The following is a 21877-nucleotide window of genomic DNA, read 5'->3' on the forward strand; positions in this document are numbered from 1 at the left end:
CATTCTTATCAATCACTTCTTTGTGTTGTTTAACGAATCTTATTATCCAAGAGGCATGCCTTAACTGATTCCTGAGTCATAGTTTTCAGTTAAGTGTTTCATTTCCTCGGGGAGTTTGTTGCATAGTTTGTCTCACTCGTAGAATACCATGTTTTGAGTATTCTTGTACCTCCTCTTCTTATGCATATCGCACACAGTAATCTACTTTCCTCTTTAATATGCTAGATACTCCTTGTACAGGGTTATTACAAATGTTTGAAGCGATTTCACAGCTCTACAATAACTTTATTATTTGAGATATTTTCACAATGCTTTGCACACACATACAAAAACTCAAAAAGTTTTTTTAGGCATTCACAAATGTTCGATATGTGCCCCTTTAGTGATTCGGCAGACATCAAGCCGATAATCAAGTTCCTCCCACACTCGATGCAGCATGTCCCCATCAATGAGTTAGAAACGGTAAGGCTTCTGCTTTAGCCTTTTCCGCAAGATTTTCCACTCGGCTGTGGGACGTTTAGCTCCCTGCTTGCTTTATTCGTCGACTTCCGCGGGCTACGCGTGAAACTTGCCCGCACGCGTTCAACCGTTTCTTCGCTCACTGCAGGCCGACCCGTTGATTTCCCCTTACAGAGGCATCCAGAAGCTTTAAACTGCGCATACCATCGCCGAATGGAGTCAGCAGTTGGTGGATCTTTGTTGAACTTCGTCCTGAAGTGTCGTTGCACTGTTATGACTGACTGATGTGAGTGCATTTCAAGCACGACATACGCTTCCTCGGCTCCTGTCGCCATTTTGTCTCACTGGGCTCTCGAGCGCTCTGGCGGCAGAAACCTGACGTGCGGCTTCAGCCGAACAAAACTTTATGAGTTTTTCTACGTATCTGTAGTGTGTCGTGACCATATGTCAATGAATGGAGCTACAGTGAATTTATGAAATCGCTTCAATCATTTGTAATAGCCCTGTATTTCTAACGATATAGCGTAATTAGGACGTTCATGCCAATTTTTTTTAGTTGGGAGATTCTCCTTTCTAATCGTAAGCCTGTCGTGATGTTCTTTTGGTATGTATCCTGTTTTCCCTGCGCTGGTTCAAATTTCAGTACTTCAGTATTCACTAGATTGAAATTTTGGTTTCGTGATTAGTTGCAGATGAGTTCTGCTCTCAGAAAATAGAAATATTGTTAGAAATACTGTATTCTAACTACACATTAAAGATAAATGCATCTGTGATAATTATGAACTGAAGATATTCTAGTCACTGTGGTGGTTGCTACGTGGAAATACATTTTGTTTTTCAGTCTTTAGGCGACCGACAGAGTCGTGCTGTTACAGTGGACAGGACATATTACGTTTGAATGCAGTATGAGACAGCTTGTGACACTGATTTATTTGCGACCACAGATGTTTCATCACATTTGGAGTCGTCTGTTCCCTGAGGAGCTGGACTCCTGCTTTTGCTGATTCTTCAAGATGAGGCGAAACACTGACGATGAAAATCTGGAAAAAATGTGTGATAACAGGTGGATCCCAGGTGAGCAGAGCCTTTCTATGTGACTCGTTATACCACATAACTAGGATACCAGTCACTGTGGCCACCAAAGACACTAATTACTATATTATGCTGAGATGAGCTGTATGTCACAAAAAGTACTCAGAGAAATATATGACTATTAATTACAAAATATGTGGAAACATGGACATACTCGTATATTTCGCAATTTTGAATCTATGGTATGAAGGCTTTCATGACCAGATGACATATCTTCTGGTAAACCTTCTGGGATGCAAGGTCGTGGTCCATGAAACTCTTTAGCTCCTAACGTTTCGTCCAGCGCAGCTCTGGACGAAACGTTAGGAGCTGAAGAGTTTCATGGACCACGACCTTACATCCCGGAAAGTTTACCAGAAAATATTGAATCTAGTTTCACAATCATAGAGAGTAGTTCGGGTAACAGTGCTTAACAGGATGTTTACCCATCACAGGGCGCAATTAGAGTTCTTAAATGATAACAGTCCATTATTAACGTATTGTCGCCATGCAAAAGTCACAGGCTAAGTTAAACAGGAAGAGCAAAAACAATGCATATAGTTCAGTGAAAGTGAGCCTGCTGAAGTTCCATAATTTATTCTTTGTGTTTGTAAGCAATTCTCTGGACATAAAGGTATAGCAGACTATTAATTTACAATTGTTTCACTTATTGTCCATTCCTTTTTTCAGACGTCTGCGATCATGATCGCTGGGTCAGAGGAAACAACTCACTCGAAAAATATGCACGATTGTGCCAGGGTCTTATCTCAGTACCAGAATCAAAATCGTTTTTGTGGCAACTATGTGTGTGTTGCTTAGAATGTGGTCCAGAAGGCTCTACCGAATCAAGAGCAACAGCATGCAGAATTCTTTATGCTTTTTATGGACGAGTTCCACCACAAGCAGAAGGTAATTTACTTACAATGATAAGCTTATTTTTGAGACTAATGGCAAATGTGAAGGAAATATTCGTGTTTTATTTCATTATCAATTTTCGGAGAAGATTATGTTTCCCCGACCTTTTACTCACAAAGATACCGTAATTCTGAAACGAACGAAACTGAGAGAATGGGTGATTACATGCCACAGGTTTCAAGATGTTTAATAGAAAAAGTGACTTTGCTACTCCTTCCTTTTAGGATCTTACATTGATATCAAGAGTTTGGCAGCCACTGCAGTGTAATCATATCGCGACTTTGTGATTACAAAAACAGAGCACAAGACAACTGCAAAACAGTAAAAATCTGGAATCGGCGCAAGAACAATCAAAACACATCAAGAACTATCGTCATATGTTTTTGGCACAATTCGTAATAGTCAAAGTGATCTCCTAGATGTTGATATATCCCTGAATATGCATACAGCACAGAACACAGTACATCAGAACCGAAGAGGTAGTACATGTCGAAGAGACACATAAAACAAAATCCACCCACTGATTTGAAAGCAAAGGTTGAATCTCTTTTTGTGTAATTAAAGAAACGTATAAGTCACTTCAACACTCAGTTTTACAAAACCTTTTGCTCTTATTCCCTCTTTACTTACACCATTTTCAATTTGGTTGGCTAAAAGTAGTCCTATTATAATTTTTAATCAAAGCTAATTGTTAATATGCTGATTATAACATCATTTTCTAACAACTAACTCTCTTTCTTAATTAATGAACTATGATAATCCGCCTTCCTGGTCAATCATGATTCTTAATGAACATTATTTATAAGAACGTTATTTATAAGAAGATGAGGTGAGGAAAATATGGAACCGTCTTAGGATGAACGATAAGATACGTGTAAGGGTAATGGGTGTAACACTATTGGCTAACTTCGCAAAAGAAGCTGACGTGGAATAGTACATGTGTTACATCATACCATCAGGGAAACTTACAGAAGGAAAAAAAGATACCACAGTTTTGGCATACATGTTTGAAAACAAATAATAAGCAATTATTAGCTTCTAATTTCGCTGTAAAGAACTCGTGTGAGGAAAATGGAATTCGACATAAATATTGAATAATGCTTATACCTCAAAAACTCACAACGCATCAGTTACCCTACGGCATTTAGGGGAACTGCTTGATACAACACATGATTCGAAAGGACTCACCATCAGACCTCCACCAGACGACCTATGTACGATTCTACTGCATTATGTAGCAATACTTTCTTGCCGTTGGAATCCCACTCAAATTCATTGTTTTGTTAGTGTTGACGTTAAATTTACAATTATTGGTTGTTAGATCTCAGGAGACATTTGAGCAAGTGATGGTGGATAATAATCCATTAATGAAAAACAAGGGTTTGCAGTCGTCAGTATTCAGCAAAAATGCAAAAGACTGACCAAATAAGATCTAATGTCTCTATGGTAGGTAGTTGGAGATCAAAATCCTTCATCACACTTATCATGCAACCAAGTGGTACATACAATGACTCTTAGCAATGTAAATGTGCAATCTTTAAGCGGATGTACTTCTGAGACACCAGGATGTTTTCCAACTAAATGTATTTCCACTTATACAATTCATTTGTTACACAATTCCATGTGCAACTACAAAGATTATTAAATGTTTTATTACTACTTCGTATGTTTTGACATTCACTTTTACCGTCTCTTCGGAATAAAATGTCCGACTAACAGAGTCTTCACATGTTTAACATTCATATGAAATGGTGCGACATATGTAGAATGTATCAGGTATTACACTTTAACTGATAAAATACAAGGTGGGGTGAGGGAAGGGAACCTGGGTGAGAGAAATGACCACAGATTTTACTAACTTGTGGTTAGTAAACTTAAGTGTAAGGCCACTATTTGTCAGGATAATGTTCCATACTTTTTATTTATTTTGATGTGCTGTATTACAGTCAATAACAGTGTTACAACTGCAAAACATTTTGCAACGACTGATCAGATTCAGTTGTGTATATTCTACGTGATTTATGTTATTGAAGTTCCTATCTTCGCTCCAAGACGTCCACAATATGAGCAGTACAGTAAACTTTGGAGGGACAAAATTTATCCCGAATTTAAGGAACTTGATCTCTTCGTGTAGATGCTTTCTGACCTCACACTTTGTGAATTTGTTATCTCCTAGTTTTTTATGAAGCTGTAAGCTCTAGCAATTTTAGGTCTATAATATTTTAGATAAATGTGGCGAATTGCTTCAAAATTAAATGACTTGAAGTTAGGCCACAATGGCTCAAGAAACCTCCTTTTATTCAGTACACAAGCTCCAACATATTGTGGCGATTTGTTGAAATTATAGATCATAAAATGTTTGCATAAAGTATAAAAGTTGCAAGACTAACAGTTCGTGAGGTCTTTTTCACATACTAACTCCAAAGGATTTTCTAAGGAACTATTTGAAATCAACCCCAAAAACAAAATATTATTGAGGTTTTTAGCATCTGTAGCATTGATTTTGTGCATTACTGTTTCAACAACTTGAAAATTACAGAACAGCCAAGACGTTTCGCCTTTTATTCATGACACGAGTGAAAAGTTCTTTCCAAAGATTTGTGTGGTACTGGAATGTAACGCAATTAGATTTGCAGAAGAAAATTTTATGGGTAATTAGTTACAGAACATTATTGAAAAAACAGAACGGTAATTTGACATGTTTTAGCAGTAAGAAAGGTTAAAGATTGATGAACGCACATTTGTATCAGGTGTCACTGTTGAGGCACAAGGTTTTAAAGGTCATTTATTTTTGCAGCTATTTATTCAAAGATCTTCACCTCTCTCTATTTCAACAGTATGAATCCTGCATGGAGATTGAAAAATCATAATCTACTATAGCACATGACCACACGTACCTGAGTACGAGTGCCAAGCTATTATTTCCGTCTTGCTCAAATAGTCAAGACATACTTCACGGAAGGTCGCATACATGGTTGCTGACAACTTCAACGAAGTAAGTATGCCAAGCATACTGATTACAGTGCCAGCTCACTATTTAATACATGCATGACTTTGTTTGTAGTTTCGGCATTACTGAAAAATTTTCGGTACCATTGTTTGAGCTTAATATGTAGTTGTGTATATTAGTGAAAAACCGTCTGTTTGGCTTAAGAATTGGTACTTTTTAGAAATATGACACGTGAAATGTTATTTGTTGATATATTATAGACGACTTCCAGTAATGCTGAAACTTAATGTTATAATGTTTTTAAACGTAACATCAGGAACCCAGAACAACCCAAGTTGAAAATAATACACTATAGCTAAGTTTGAGTATCCTCTCAGTACTTTTAGGCTTCAATGATCTATTGTGATGGGTCATGGTGATCTTGAATACTCCATACTAGATACAGTTTAGCAACACAATACTGTTAGTGACGTAAGATATTTTACAAGCTTCAATGAATCTGAAGGTGTTTGATTGCTCTCGTAGCACTGCACCTTTAACAGCAACTCAAGCGAGATATATCCATACTCCTAGTTTATTCAAAAGTGTACGAGGACATGGATTCTGACAAAGTACTGTTTCAGTGTCATAGGGAACACTCGTTAACCACACATGCTGGCATTTCATTGATAATTTTGTGCGCAGATAACACTGCATTATTTTCAGCCCTGTAAGAATTAACCAGAACGAAGCTTACCTTCTTTATATTTTCTTTGGCCGTTTCGAGGCGAATGTTGATGTGAGCCATTATGCCTTACTTACAAATGTAAAACACTGTGTGAATAAGTGAGTCCATCTTTCTCGGATGGTCGTTCGGCTTATAAAGAACTGCAAAGCGTCTCAAAGTTATGGTGCATCACTGAACAGAAATTGGATTTTAGAAAAGAAGTGAGGTTTAAAAAAAAATATCTATTTGTGATCGTTGTAGAATATTAGTTCATAGAGAACTTACAGTAGTAATTAACTGATACTGCAGTAAAATGGTTAAAGTGTCTTAAGAAGATCTACATAATAATAATAATAATAATAATAATAATAATAATAGGACTATTAGTACAAGTAATAATAATAAGTACAACAATAATGATAGAAATTTATATCGAAACTAGCGTGTTAGAATGTACTGAGGAATAACAGGGTATTAGATTAATGCAATCACCCTGTTAGATATTGAACCCATTGCCTGGTAAACACGTGGCAGCTAGGAGAAGATGTTTTCTAAGCAAGAACTTGCCTTTTGACAGCTCCTAGCGAATTCAATGACATATTTCCACTAGGCAATCTGGGAACGGATATGCTTCCACTAACATAGTAGTTCATCTTGTAAGCATAACGTCAGCAGCTCCGGAGACCGTTTTCTCATTGGGATAAGGCTTCTGACGTGGCCAAAGGTCTCCTTAAACTACCAGCTATGGTCTTTCCCAAAAGTCCGAAATCATTTTAATTGCGAATTTATTTTACCGACACCAAAGTGGGCTTAACAGGAGAAATAACATAACAGAGTTCTGCACCGTTGCAAAATATGGAAATCAATAACTAAAGCATTGATATATATAAAGAGCGTGTAGATACAATGCCTAAGTTTCATCTCGAGCAAATGACAGTATTTGCTCCATGCACTGGGATAAGGAACCCATTGTAAATCAAATTAAAATCTCTACGTCTGTAGTAGTAAATAGTTACTTAAAAATATACTTATTTCTCTGTTAACTAAAATCACATGATCTCGCTGATTTTGAAGATACAAATATTGGTAGGAGTAAGTAACCATTGTGGCTTCTTAGTGACTATGACACTATTTCCAGGAGTAAGTAAGCAGTGTTGCTTCTTAGTAACTATGACACTATTTTCACAAAAGAAACTCTATTACAGGAAACCGTCTCTCTTCAGTTCATATATTCACAGTATGCACTAACACAGGAAGAAAGAAAGTCAATCACTTGCATCAACTTGGTACAGACTGTTTGTAAGATAAGCTCAATAACGACCTAAAACGGAGATAACTTGCAGATGAACCAATCGGGAAACTCAGAGAAGTACATTTCATTCTATAATACATTCTTATTGTGTTGGCTGAAACATATGGCGTTAGGAAATTTTTCATACTGTTACGCCATTTCGTCGTGTGGAATTATCCACTGTGTTGACACAAATACAGTACCAACTTACTCCCTTTACCCTACAATAATTTCACTATTATATTCCTGTCAAATATCAATATTACATTTACATAAACTTCTGCAAAAGAAAACGCGCAACAAATCCAAAGTTTGTTCGTACTGTTGTCTAGAACGGCATAAGAGTATTTTGATCTGTTCCCAGGTTATCTAAGAAGTTGATGGCAGATTTAAATTTAAAGTTTGCGGAAATGTAAATTTCGGGGAAAAATAAAAAATAGCGAAAGCAGCTAATCGATCTATAAATCATGTACCTTAGTGAGCTTAGCAGCTTGTACACTAGAATGAGATTTTCACTCTGCAGCGGAGTGTGCGCTGATACGAAACTTCCTGGCAGATTAAAACTGTGTGCCCGACCGAGACTCGAACTCGGGACCTTTGCCTTTCGCGGGCAAGTGCTCTACCAACTGAGCTACCGAAGTACGACTCACGTCCGGTACTCACAGCTTTACTTCTGCCAGTACCTCGTCTCCTACCTTCGAAACTTTACAGAAGCTCTCCTGCAAACCTTGCAGAACCAGCACTCCTGATAGAAAGGATATTGCGGAGACATGGCCTAGCCACAGCCTGGGGGATGTTTCCAGAATGAGATTTTCACTCTGCAGCGGAGTGTGCGCTGATATGAAACTTTCTGGCAGATTAAAACTGTGTGCCCGACAGAGACTCGAACTCGGGACCTTTGCCTTTCACGGCCAAGTGCTCTACCAACTGAGCTACCGAAGCACGACTCACGCCCGGTACTCACAGCTTTACTTCTGCCAGTACCTCGTCTCCTACCTTCCAAACTTTACAGAAGCTCTCCTGCGAACCTTGCAGAACTAGCACTCCTGAAAGAAAGGATATTGTGGAGACATGGCTTAGCTACAGCCTGGGGGATGTTTCCAGAATGAGATTTTCACTCTGCAGCGGAGTGTGCGCTGATATGAAACTTCCTGGCAGATTAAAACTGTGTGCCCGACAGAGACTCGAACTCGGGACCTTTGCCTTTCGCGGGCAAGTGCTCTACCAACTGAGCTACCGAAGCACGACTCACGCCCGGTACTCACAGCTTTACTTGTGCCAGTACCTCGTCTCCTACCTTCCAAACTTTACAGAAGCTCTCCTGGCAGAAGTAAAGCTGTGAGTACCGGGCGTGAGTCGTGCTTCGGTAGCTCAGTTGGTAGAGCACTTGCCCGCAAAAGGCAAAGGTCCCGAGTTCGAGTCTCGGTCGGGCACACAGTTTTAATCTGCCAGGAAGTTTCATATCAGCGCACACTCCGCTGCAGAGTGAAAATCTCATTCTGGAAACATCCCCCAGGCTGTGGCTAAGCCATGTCTCCGCAGTATCCTTTCTTTCAGGAGTGCTAGTTCTGCAAGGTTTGCAGGAGAGCTTCTGTAAAGTTTGGAAGGTAGGAGAAAGGTACTGGCAGAAGTGAAGCTGTGAGTACCGGACGTGAGTCGTGCTTCGGTAGCTCAACTGGTAGAGCACTTGCCCGCGAAAGGCAAAGGTCCCGAGTTCGAGTCTCTGTCGGGCACACAGTTTTAATCTGCCAGGAAGTTTCAGCTTGTACACTGCTAGTAATCATTGGAAACACACTTCCACTCTCACGTGCACACTCTTACTATTCTTTGGCAGGTGTTATGTGAAACTAGAACTTAATAATAAGATGATAACTACAAACATCTAAACAAGTTTTGCATCACCCTGATTCCAACAACACATGAAGATGGATGTTGACTGTGGATATTGTATCACAAACACAGTCCTTATGACTGTTCAGAGATGTCACTAAACCCATCCAAAGATGTAAACAGTCATGCATGAGCACCGCCTATTAGACGGAGGGGGTCCGACAACCGATCAGTTCCAGTCATTCCACCAGGAAGGAGGTACACAGCTCGTGTTGTCTGCAGTTCAAGAATGCCTAGACGGTCAATACCATGGTTAGATCGCGTCCGCATCGTTACTTTGTGCCAGGAAGGGGACTCAACAAGGAAAGTGTCCATGCGTCTCGGAGTTAATCAGAGATGTTGCTCGGATATGGAGGCTATACAGGGAGACAGGAACTGTCGATGACGTGCCTCAGGCCGCCAAAGGGCTACTACTGCTGTGGATGACCCCTACCTACTGATTATGGCTAGGAGGAACCCTGACAGCAACGACACCAAGTTGAATAATGCTTTTCCTGCAGCCATAGGACATCGTGTTACGACTCAAACTGTGCGCAATAGACAGCATGGTGCGCAATTTCACTCTCGATGTCCATGGCGAGGTCCATATTTGCAACCACGACATCATGCAGAGCAGTTCAGATAGGCCCTACAACATGCATAATGGACCGTTCAGGATTGGCATCACGTTCTCTTCACCGATGAGTGTCGCATATGCCTTCAAGCAGACAATCGTCGGAGACGTGTTTGGGGGCAACACAGTCAGGCGGAACACCTTAGACACAATGTCCAGTGAGTGCAGCAAGGTGGAGGTTGCCTGATGTTTTGGGGTGGCATTATGTGGAGCCGACGTGCGCCGCTGGTGGTCATTGGAAGGCACTGTAACGACTATATGATGCGTGACTTCCATCCTCCGACCGATAGTGCAACCATATCGGCAGCTTATTGGCGAGGCATTCGTCTTCTCGGAAGTCAATTGGTGCCCCCATCGTGAGCATCTTGTGAATGACTTCCTTCAGAATAACGACATCGCTCGACTACAGTGACCAACATGATCTCCAGACATGAACTCTATCGAATTTCCCTGGGATCGACTGAAAAGGGCTGTTTATGGACGACGTGACCGACCAACCACCGTTGGGGAGTGGGACTGGACTAACAGTGGCTTGATGAACTTGTGAATAGTATGCCATGACGAATATAGGCATGCCTCAATGCTGGAGTACGAGCTACTGGATATTAGACGTACCAGTGAGTGTAGCAATCTGGACCATCACCTCTGAAGGTCTTGTTGTACGGTGGTCCAACATGTAATGTGTGGTTTTCATGAGCCAATAAAAATGTCTGATATGATGTTTATGTTGATCTCTGTTCAGATTTTCTGTACAGGTTTCGGGACTGTGTGAGGTGATGCAAATCTTTTTTTGATGTGTGTGTATACGGTACTATAGAGTGTGAACCTTACCAGATTGAGACCTGACTGGTAAGTAGTCAGAGAACCCACAGGATAAGATTGTGGATGGGCCCGTAAATAGTTACTGTGAGTTGCACAATCAAACACACAACTTTATTTTCTTAAGAACCACCTATTTACACATGGGCTTAAAGGATGACAATTAAACAATACAGCTGAAGGCCTAGTTAAAGAAGACTTGAGATGCTTTCTAGGATGAAGGCCAGAAACCACACGGCAAACACAAGAACAGCTGAAGGCCTGGCTTAGAAATTAAAAGCAATTAAAACATAAGGTGAAAAATCTTTATTTTTTTTTTTAAATGCAATGAAAACAATTAACAGCTGAAGGCCTACACTACACGTCTGAAGGACAACTATAATTAAAGCACATTGACAAACAATTTTTTAAGCAAGAAAAATTCCTTGTAAACTTACAACAGAATGGCCGAAACTTGACTAACTTTTTGCATGGCTGAAGGCCACAAACAAATTTGAAACAATGGCTGTAGGCCTGAACAACAAGTGGGGTAAATAGTTTATAATAAACCTTTGCTTCTTATAAAAATTTTCCTTTAGAGAATACACTCGGCTGAAGGCCTTATTCAGGGATTCATGCAAATCCTCGGCTGAAGGCCACACACAACACATGGAACAACTAATGGCTTATTACCTGGATTACAAACAATTTCAGATAAGACAATTTCCAAGAATATTTTTTTAAAGAAACAGTCAATGCTCGAAATTTGAATTCAACACAGCTGAAGGCCTTTATATAAAATTTAATAAAACTGAATTAATGCACGGTGGAAGGCCTCGTACAATACTTCAACCAAAATGAAAATCACAATTTAAAACCAACAGAACAAGTGGTGCTCAGAAGTGTTCCAAGGGCCGGCCTGGGAAGGTATCTCAAACGTAAGGTGAGGTGAGACAGACAGCCAAGAGTTGAAATTAGGTAATCGGATGGCAACCCAAACTAGGGACGGCCCAAGGACCGACGAACAATGTAACCCATTTCCCTTCCGTCCGACCAATGGCACAATGATGGAGAATGTCGGCCAAGGACGATAATACGAACAGCACTACGCCTTTAGAAACAGGCGTCTAAAAACAGCCAGGGGAACAATAACCACTCCAAGCATATATGAACCAAATAACCTAAAAAGCTGTCTAACTACACGCCGTGGTGGCCAGCAGCAACACAACGAGGAAGAGGCACACAGCCTACAAATTACGCTAACGACCAGGGCAGGTAACTGGGGCTTTAACGGTCACAAGGCAGAGAATACCGCTGGTGCACTTCACTGATAAGCAACAGTCAGTTCAGTAATTAATCACAACATAGGAAGACGGCTGCTAGCCCGAATGACCAAGGAGGTGACAACCCGCAAATGAACGATGAGGTGTCAGAATAGTTGAGATTTCATAATAGATTAACTGATGACTCAACTTCAGCGTCCAGTTTCGGTGGGCAACGAACTTGTCACTCTTGCATCTAGTGCCTCACGATCTGACTGCGCGTGCACACCGTCAGCGGCCCTGGTCTGTCTTTGCGCCGCGGAGACTTGCTTGCTGCTCCGCCCAAACCGACTGAATCCAGTACGCAGGCAGCATTAAAATAACTGCTCAGTCAAAACTACACAAGCTACACACGGTTCCGCGAAACAAAGATAGTACGACAGTGCGCTTATCGATAGAGCTGCTGCTGCCACTCACGGGCAGGCAGGCCAGTCACTTAGTGACGCCAGTAAATCGAATGGTGGTGGTGGTTAATGTTTAACGTCCCGTCGACAACGAGGTCATTAGAGACGGAGCGCAAGCTCGGGTTAGGGAAGGATTGGGAAGGAAATCGGCCGTGCCCTTTCAAAGGAACCATCCCGGCATTTGCCTGAAACGATTTAGGGAAATCACGGAAAACCTAAATCAGGATGGCCGGAGACGGGATTGAACCGTCGTCCTCCCGAATGCGAGTCCAGTGTGCTAACCACTGCGCCACCTCGCTCGGTAGTAAATCGAATAAGAAACGGGACGGCAGTTCCGCAAAGACAAGGTGTCAAGTAATAAACGGCACGAACACGAGTCGCGCACGGCTCACAGATTTTATGTAAAATAAACATATAAATAATTTCGAAACACTGTCCTTGGTATAACGTTCTTGCTTTCCTTTTCTTCCATGTTAAGAAGGCACAAAGGGCACATATTTTAAACTCAGGAATGATCTCTCCGCTTCCAAAATTCGTGCAAAGTACTGGTCCCATAGTTCGACTAACAGTTGATTATCATTTATAGATCTTATGCTTAACAGAAACGAGAAAGAAGAATCTGTCATAAAAGATATTTAGCACATGCCTGGGAATATTCAACGATCCGTATTTCCATATCGAGATTACGCATTTATCTGCTATTATGAGGCTTTGTTCTGAAAGTAAAAGTAAATAATTAAACATAATTCATTCTACAGTTTAATTGAAAATAAAGACCGTTTTAAATTTCTGTCCGTTGTTACATTGAATACAGCTACATAGAAACTTGTTCCGAATAAGATGAGTGTTTCTCGTATGTATTGAATTAATGGTCGTCATATGTAGGTATAATTTATATAGTTTATAACTTTCCTTCCAGATACGCACCAACCCACACACCCACGCACCCATCCTCTCTCTCTCTCTCCCTCCCTCCCTCTCTCTCTCTCTCTCTCTCTCTCTCTCTCCCTCTCTCTCTCTCTCCCTCTCTCAGACACACACACACACACACACACACACACACACACAAACAAACACACACAAACACACATATATGCACGCATGCATGCACACAATCACGGATGTAAAAGCGCAAGCCAAACGGTGATCGTCTTTGTACTTGGACCATAAAAGTAAAGACACAATGGACTGAACAAGGAAGTTACTGAAATTACGATACCCATATACATACAGGATATGGGAGTTTATTGGCTACAAGAATTTAGGAATAGTGATAGATCTGTAATAGCTTTTGAGAATGTGAGAGGTCTTTGATAAAAGCAATGATAATTACAAGGAAGAATAAATAATAGTTTTCCTTAAAAGAGCAACATCAGGGCTTGATATGTAGTTGAGTGCCGCAAAAGTAAGTTACTGGATCAGGCGTTGCTTACCCATAAAAATTTAAAGAACCATATATGTATGGATAAATGTACAACGATTTGGGCGAGAAAGTTGTACATAAAAGCACTCGTGGACTCGATATACGCTCCTAACTCATTATCTTTGTTCATATAAAGCGTCACATTATTAGAGCACGGTATCTGCATGCCTGAGTACGGGATGTACCTTTACAATACGTTATGAATTCTGATGAGAATATGTGTGGAAATCACAAGCAAAATCATTAACAGACGTTTATAATTTCTGTGGTACAACAACAGAAAAAGTACTTTTAGGTGTATAGGTACTGACATATATTTAGAGCACTCCAGACACCAGAAACCAACACTGGGTACACTATGTCAAATACGTAATTAGCAAAGTTAGTGCGCCATGGCCATACAGAGAGTAAGAAGTCATTGACCAATGTTTGCTTGTTTCTAAATCATCAGTTTCTAAGAGATACCAGAAAGTTAAGGAAGATCATAAACCTCAAGAATAAACTACATTATTTAGAAGAGATAGCATCGAATATTTTTCAAGAAAGATTGGACAGAAAATCGAAAATGGTTATAAAGGAAGGAATGAAGGATATGTAGCATACACTACACAATGCTCTAGGAGGCAATTTCCGGATGCTGCTCTTGTAGTAGACGTGTCGTAACGTCATAGAACTGTAACAAAATGCACGGAGAGCCTCAGAAAATCTATGCATGGATTGGATACTGAGAATTGATCCTCAACATAAATGTAGCATACTGCACGTATATAAGCGCAAGCACCAGTAATTCTTTGATTAGACTTTCAGTGATCAGTTAGTGGAAAGACTCATATCAGGATTGTGTGCATGTCGCTATTTAAACTGAAACGACTTCATGAAACTTACCTCTTGGGATGGAATGAAAGACTGAGACTCATTGGATGAATCCGCGGGAAATATACACAAGCCACAAAGCGTGACATTTAAAAATTCTTGAATATTATTCCACTGTCCGGGACCCTTTGCAAAAAAGACTTCAAGAGCATGTAGAAAACATCCAAAGCACAATTTCTCGTTGAATATGACTTCATTTAACAACCACGAAAGCTCCTCTTAAGTGTTCCGTTAAATTTCTGATGTACGTCAAATCACACAAATCTGAACCATTGCATGTAACATATTGCACTGAAACTGGACCAAAAACTGTTTTCTATCGATATAACACTTAGAGGAAGCAACAAATCTGCTGAAGGGACTGCCTAAACTACATTTGTTTCTTGTGTTCCGGGGTATTACTGCGCTGAATGATATCTCCAAAATACAGGATTAATGGAGGACACAGAAAATGCTGAAAGAGCGGCATCTCGTTTTGTATTGTCGCGAAATAAAGATATAGGGTATCAGGGAAATAATAAGGAAGTCGAGGGGGCATTCAGCAAAGGAAAAAAATGGTTCAAATGGCTCTGAGCACTATGGAACATAAACATTTGAGGTCATCAGTCCCCTCTACTTAAAACTAACTAACCTAAGGACATCACACACATCCATGCCCGTAGCGGTCGCGCGGTTCCAGACTGAAGCGCCAAGAACCGTTCGGCCACACCGGCCGGCTTGATATCATTTCAAAATGAAATAACAAAATGTATTAACGTTCTATTACAGGGCTAGCTGGAGACGGAAGTCTGAAAACTGTTCCGTAGTACAATGCTCACTCCTACTATTTTCATTATGAACTTGAAAAAACGTAATATATAAGGATGTAAACTTGCTTTATATGGCTGCAGACGGCTTCATTTCCAGGGTAAAGGCTTACGATCGATATGAGATGATAAGGCGCCATCTGGAAACATTTTACATGTCTCCATATAAAGTGGATAACACTTATGGTATTAATGCAGCCATTAATAAAGATAGAGAATTTTGCATTTCTGAATTGGAGACTGTTCAGCGTCTCCAGTACTGTGTTAGTGTGAAGTCTAGACACTCATTGATAGTTCCCTTTGGGTGTGATGGTGTATGTGTGGGTGATGTACCAACTGGGGATCGTGTCTGAACCTCAAAAATTCAAAAACAAAGAAATAAAATAAAGATCATTTAAAATCAAGGTGAGCTAAGTATCGGCTGCTAACAGAATTTATTAGGCTATTCATGTGTTGCGCTAAGCTTCCAATGAACACGATCCTATACGCTTAGTGAGACCAGCAGAGATTTACATACTTACCTGTGAAGGAACCTCAGGCATCTTGTACACCTGGTCCATCATGATTGTTCGAGATCCTACCTCCATTGCTCACCCAGTGGTATCAGAAAGATGCAGGGAAGAAATAACATGCCTGAACACAGTGTTCTGAATAACAGCTCAAGGAAGAATACTTCCCAAGGCGCGTAGCTCATGTATACAGATGGGGCTTGAAGGAAGAAACACCGTTATGTATAAGGCATCCACTCATAGACGCTTCTTTGTCAAGTGGAACGAGCAGCTGGGTATTTAAGTGTTTGAGTGAATAAGTGATTTACTACAGAACATAGGACGAAAATACATACTTGACATCATTACAGTAGATCACAGAAGATATCGAAGTCTGAAGTACGTTATGGTATGAGCAAAATGTAGCCAAATACATTAACAAAGTGTTGAAGAAAGCAGTGGCTTTTGTAGAAACACTGGTCTTTTCCCTGCGGCTTGACTCGCGTGTGTATTCAACACGTATATTACAAACATCTCCGCCCTCACACCACTACGTGTCCATCTCTTATAATCTTCGACCCCTCTGTCCACCTCATCCTCCACCCCCCCCCCCCCCCCGCCATTCTTTTGCGGTCCGTATCTCCTGCGCCCCGACTCCTTGTTCTACTTGTCCTCGTCCATCTCCTCATCCTCCTCCTCCCTATATAAATCTCGTTATGCCTTCCTGCTCCTGTCCATCCCCTTCTCTCCCTCCCTCTCTGTTCATCCCTTCCTCTGTTCACCTCAAGCTTCCCCCAGCTACGTCAACTGCAACTGATGTGTGTGCACTTCTGCAGCACGACACACCTTTCATGCAGGACAGCCTTCACTCCTATGGGAGCTAGGAGTTTCTAAGCCCCACAGTACTGATACTCTCGAAGTGTGCTGTTTGAGTGGCAGATTTGGATGAAATCCATCGAGGGGTTTAGAAGGAGGTGCTTGACGAACACACACACAATTTTTTTAATGTTTTGTATTTTTTGGGATCCACAGCCTCCATATGCTTAAAAAAGGTAAACATGCTGCGCAGGAGGCTGCAATGCAATGTTTATTCAGTCTTGCGAGTATGTAATTTCTACTACACTTCATTGTCAAGCACATTTGTAACATCTTTGTTTCATGTCATACTCAAATCACTTTTAATTACAAGTAAATACTAGCCTCTTGTAAAATGACTGAATATGGCTTCTTTTTGCCTGTAATTAAGAATGACTTGAAACTGACATGAAATACACATGTAACAAATTAGCTACACAATAATGCATAGTAGAGATTAGCTAATCACATGTTCCAATAAACATCGCATTGCAGCCTACTACGGACCATATTTACTTTTATTATATATGCACACGTGTTGCTTTACATGCACCATAGCCCATTCATCATGGCTTCCCTTGCATACACTTTTGGCACTTATTCCACAGCGATCTGTCCATCCCCTCCTCATCATTCCCACTGTCTCTCGATTTTCTTCTCACCCTCTTTCTGTTTGTCCATTCAGCCCCCTCCTCCTAACTGTATTTTTCGCCACATTACCAGTGCTCATATCCCCCAACACCCCCCCCCCTCCCCCTAATCTGTGTACACCTCCTCTGCATCTACTCTCTCTGGTCAGCCTTTTCCATCTATACGTGTAGCATCTCCTATGGATGACGATCCCGTCTGCACAAACCGCCTCTACCTCTATCCCCCCGCCCCCTGTCCAACCATTCCATTCCAAGCTCTCGGTGCAACTCAAACACCCCCTCTCTCTGTCCTTCCACTGCTCCTAGCTCTGTCGATCGCCGCCTTTCCGCTGTCTATGCGTCTCCTCCTCCACCCTCTCAATATCTACCTCCTCTCCCTCCCATTCTGCTCTGCCTTGTCCATCCTCATGTGTAGTCCCTGAAAAACTGGTCTATAAAACAGGCCAATCCTGCTCTCACAATACATCTGCTGTGCTAGGCAGCCTGCATCATGTCTGCTGCTTCAAAAAAAGTGTTCTCTGTCTGATGTACAGTGTTCCATGTGAGGCAAGTCGATATGGAAGGCAGACACTATTTCAACAAAACATATCTCTCATGCAGGGCAGCCTACTTGTCAGGAGCTAAGTAGAGCCCCCCCTTTTTTGCCTGTAACTCTGTTCTTATTGGAACTAGCACGTTAAAAATTCCATGGACTTGATTCTTGTGGGACACGTAAATGCATACCAAATATGACTCATCTCGATCCTGGGCTTTGGGAGGTAATCCCAGAGACATATACATGCGCTCTGCCTTACATATGGTACAGTCTGATTCAGGTGCCACTAACAATAAGTTTTACGCTACTACGACAGCGTCCACATTGTTACTTTGTGCCAGGAAGGACTCTCAGCAAGGGAAGTGTCCAAGCGTTTCGGAGTGAAAAAAAAGTGATGTTGATTGGACATGGAGGAGATACAAAGAGACAGGAACTGTCGATAACACGCCTCGCTCAGGCCACCCAAGGGCTACTATTGCAGTGGATGACTGCGACCTATGGATTATAGCTCGGAGGAACCCTGACCAACGCCATCATGTTGAATAATGCTTTTCGTGCAGCCACAGGACGTCGTGTTACGACTCAAATTGTGCGCAATAGGCTGCATGATGCGCAACTTCACTCCCGATAATGGGAAATTACATCGGAAAACTGCGTGATATCTATCCACCTATAAAACCTGTTGTTATACAGGGTGTTCCATTTATTTTGAGCACCCTAAATAACTGTTCGTCCAGATGCAAATTACAAAATGTTTCAAGCAAATGTTCTTTAGCCGCTAGGTGGTCATCAATCTGCATGATTTCCTACGATGTAGCTTTGTTTTTTACGAAGGTATGAACAGCGATATGACTTTTTTTTAAATGGCACCCTGTGTTTCTTATTCGGTAATTCATTTCCTCTCCCAAAGACCTATTCAAAAATGTGTCACATTGTATCATTCATTGAAACAAAACGTTATTAATTACATAACACAACACTGACGTTGACGTTCCCAGCGCTTAATGCAGGTACTTGGGGTAATGGAACACATCCACGTGCTAACGTTTACAGAGAACAGATGTAAACATAAGCAGAATGCACACCCGTCATTCCGTCAACCATCGATAGTGAAAGAGTTGTGTGAGAAGAATGTACAACAACGACCAGAAGGTAGAGATGCTACTCATCTATGGGGAATGTAAGTTAGCAGAACAGTGGTTGTAATACTGTTTTCTTACGTACGTGTACATCTAGTACAGTAGCTTAGTCCTTTCAAATACTGTTGTGTAGAGTACGCATACAGTAAAGGCTGTTCTTCCTACAAACTGCATCGACATAACGTTTCTTTTATTGTTGTTGTTGTTGCTGTTGTTGACGATGACGATAATGATGGTAGGAGAAATGCTACGCAGGCAGCGGAACTGTACTGAGAGCGATATCCTGACAAGAACCCACCTTCCCGACAGATGTTTTCTCGTCTCAGAAAACGGGAAGTTTCAACCCAAGACAACGCAATCGTCGTAGCACTCGCACAGAAGAAGCTACCGAAGTTACTGTTATCGCTTCCGTTGCTATGAATCCACATGTGAGCACACGACAGTTTTAACACGAAATTGGCATTCCTAAAACCAGTGTACATCGTATTCTTACACGTCACCGGTTCCATCTTTACTTTGTACACCTACATCAAGAATTGCATGAAAATGATTTCCAGTATAGTGTACAGTTTTGTCAGTGGGCACAGCAGCAAATCCTCTCCAACCCGAACTTCTTCCCCAATGTTCTACTTACCGATAAACGTTCCTTCTGAAACAAAGGACAGGTAAATACAAGGAACATGCATTATTGGTCCAGTGTTAATCCACGATGGCTTAGACAGGTGGAACATCAGCGTCAATGGAAAGTTAACGTCTGGTGAGGGATGGTTGGTACTACAATTATTGGCCTTTATTTCATCAATGGTAATCTAAACGGCACAGTGTATGCCAACTTCCTCAGACTAATTCTTCCTCCTCTTCTGGATGAAGTGCTTCTAAGAACCAGAATGCTTATGTGGTATCAACACAATGGATATCCAGCACATAATGCCTTCCGTGCACGTCGTGTTCTGAACCGAAGGTATCCTGCCAGATGGATTGGTCGAGGAGAAACAGTTATTTGGCCTCCTAAGTCTTCTGATTTAAATCCTCTGGGCTTTTTTCTTTGGGTATGCATTAAAGACGTCGTTAGTAACGACATTCCAACGACTCCAGAGGACATGCATTAACGTATCGTGCTTGCTTGTAATTCTCTTTAGCAGGCAACAATGGAAGCTCTAAATAATTCATTCATTCAATGAGTGCACCAGTGTATCGCTGTCCAGGGTCACCCACTTGGAGCAGCTTTGAATGTGCTACTCCTGAGCAATGGTACAGGAGAGTCAAAGTCAATTTTGTGTTATGTTTTTACTTGGTTTTCATTTGTTTTCTGACAACTCCAGCATGTGGACGAGTTTGTGATCCCGGGGTCAAAGTCAATTTTGTGTTATGTAATTAATAACGGTGTGTTTCAGTGGATGGTATACTATGATAAATTTTTGAATAGGTCTTTAGGAGAGGAAATGAATTACCGAATAAAAAATACAGGGTGCCAATTAAAAAAGTCATACCGCTCTTCATATCTTTGTAAAAAACAAAGCTACAACAAAGGCAATCATGCTGATTGATGTCCCCCTGACGATTAAAGAACATTTTCTTGAAACATTTTGTAATTTGCATCTGAACAAATAGTTATTTAGGGTGGTCAAGATAATTGGGACACCCAATGTCTTTCTGCTGCTCAGGACGTTGCATCAAACTTCTCATTCTGATGGCGCATGTTCTGTCGCCCAGTAATATGAATATACGATCTTTCTCCAGGTATGATACTGAGACCTCAGGGAGTATTCGAACCAAATATGTTTCCATTTTTAAGGTACAAAAGTTTCAGTTTTACGAGATTCCTTGTGCAAGTTTAAGAAAATAGTAATGGAATGTAGTCGAATTAAATCAGGTGACACTGAGAGAATTAGATGTGGAAAGCAAACACTAGAAGCAGGAGATGAGTTTTGCTATTTCGACAGCAAAATAACAGATGACAGCCGAAGTAGAGAGGCTATAAAACGGAGACTGGCAGCAAGAATAAATGCATTTCTAACTTGCTAATGTTTAATATCGAATAGTATTAGGAAGTCATTTCTGAAGATATCTATCTGAACTGTAGCTTTGTATGGAAGTAAAGCGTGGACAAAAGGCCATGCAGAAAAGAAGAGAGTAGAAGCTTTTGAAATCTGGTACTTTAGAAGAATGCCGAAGATTAGATGGGTAGATCAAGTACAGATGAGGAGGTACTGTATCGTACTGGTGAAAAAAGAAATTTATTGAACAATTTGACTTAAGGAATGGATCAGTTGACAGGACACATCCCGAGGTAGCAATAAATCGCCAATTTCGTAACTGAGAGAAGTTTGGAGCGGGGGCGAGGGGGCAAATATTTTACTAGGAGACCAAGGGGTGAACACAGTAAGCAGATGTAAATGGATGTAGACAGCAGAGGTTATTCAGAAATGAAGATGTTGGAACAGGATAGGCTAGCTGACAGGACTAGGACTGCAAGAAAGCAGTCTTCAAGCTGATGACCACAGCAATAGGCTTCCTTAAAAAAATGATCGAGAGAGTGTAACAAAAGTATTGTAAATGTATGATGGCAGAAAATCGAAGAAACATAACTTAATTTACACAGGTAACTATAAGAATTGCATCAGGCCTTACGTATGAATTCAATTCCGAAGAGGCCGTGCACATAAAATTTGGCCACGGTCCGCATAGA

At 41.0% G+C, this 21877-nt stretch overlaps 1 non-coding gene across 1 annotated transcript; it reads left to right on the forward strand.

Annotated features, from left to right (window-relative positions):
- The first annotated feature begins 8751 nt into the window (after positions 1-8751).
- On the forward strand, positions 8752-8826 carry Trnal-caa (transfer RNA leucine (anticodon CAA)). The gene has a single exon. It is a non-coding gene; the product is annotated as a tRNA-Leu (tRNA).
- Positions 8827-21877: the final 13051 nt, after the last annotated feature.

The sequence above is a fragment of the Schistocerca cancellata genome, chromosome 7, assembly GCF_023864275.1.
Source record: "Schistocerca cancellata isolate TAMUIC-IGC-003103 chromosome 7, iqSchCanc2.1, whole genome shotgun sequence".
NCBI classification, from domain to species: domain Eukaryota; kingdom Metazoa; phylum Arthropoda; class Insecta; order Orthoptera; family Acrididae; genus Schistocerca; species Schistocerca cancellata.